Source organism: Setaria italica, unplaced genomic scaffold, assembly GCF_000263155.2.
Source record: "Setaria italica strain Yugu1 unplaced genomic scaffold, Setaria_italica_v2.0 scaffold_424, whole genome shotgun sequence".
NCBI classification, from domain to species: domain Eukaryota; kingdom Viridiplantae; phylum Streptophyta; class Magnoliopsida; order Poales; family Poaceae; genus Setaria; species Setaria italica.
Window position 1 is genome coordinate 912 of NW_014577003.1, and position 827 is coordinate 1,738.

The window sequence follows — 827 nt, forward strand, 5'->3', positions numbered from 1 at the left end:
GTGTATGGAGCATGCCTAGTGCTTCGCAGTAAGATGCCGACGAAGACGATGGTGGCCAGGGCGATCCAGAGCAGCTGCAGTGTTTCCATGTTTGGTATCTGCCGTAGGAGCTGGATAGAACGAGTGATGTGCTTGGATGCATCTATATATAGTTAGTCATAAGGAGTGCTCTCGATCGGTACTAAGGGTCTGTTTGGTAGAGCTCCAATTCTGAAAAAATAGCTCCAAGTCCATAGATCCAGCTAGCTCCATCATAGAGCTGCTCACCGTTGATCTGAGATCTCAAAAAGCGTTTGGTACAGCTCCACTCTTGTCTTTATCTCACTAGCAATTTGGGCCCATTCATCAGAATAAAAAAAAAAAAAACGTCTTCTTCCTCGCAGCGCCGGGTGCGACCTCGCACGGGCGCTGTGTCACAGCAAGTGTGGCCTTGCGCGTGCGGTTGAGGCATGGCCTCACTGGCGGCCAGGCGGCCGGGTGTGGCCTCGCCGGGGCACTGCGTCAGGGCGCCAGCTAGCCATGCGGGTGGGGCTTCGGTGGGCGGTCGGGGTGGGGCCACGGCAGCGCGAGCAGAGAAGGACGACGACGCTAGTAGAGGAAGGACGGCGGCGTTTCGCACGGAGAAGAAGAAAGCTACGAAGAAATAGAACGAACCGGTCATTTTCCACTAACAAGTGGCAATGGTTGGTAATTTCCTCCAACTCCACCAAATTTGATTTCGTGGAGCACCCCCTGAGTGCTCCACCAAATCCATGGATCTGGGGTAGATCCACCGCTTTCGTGAGCAGTGGTGAGTTGCTGGATCTAAAACCGTTTGGCTGGAAAAA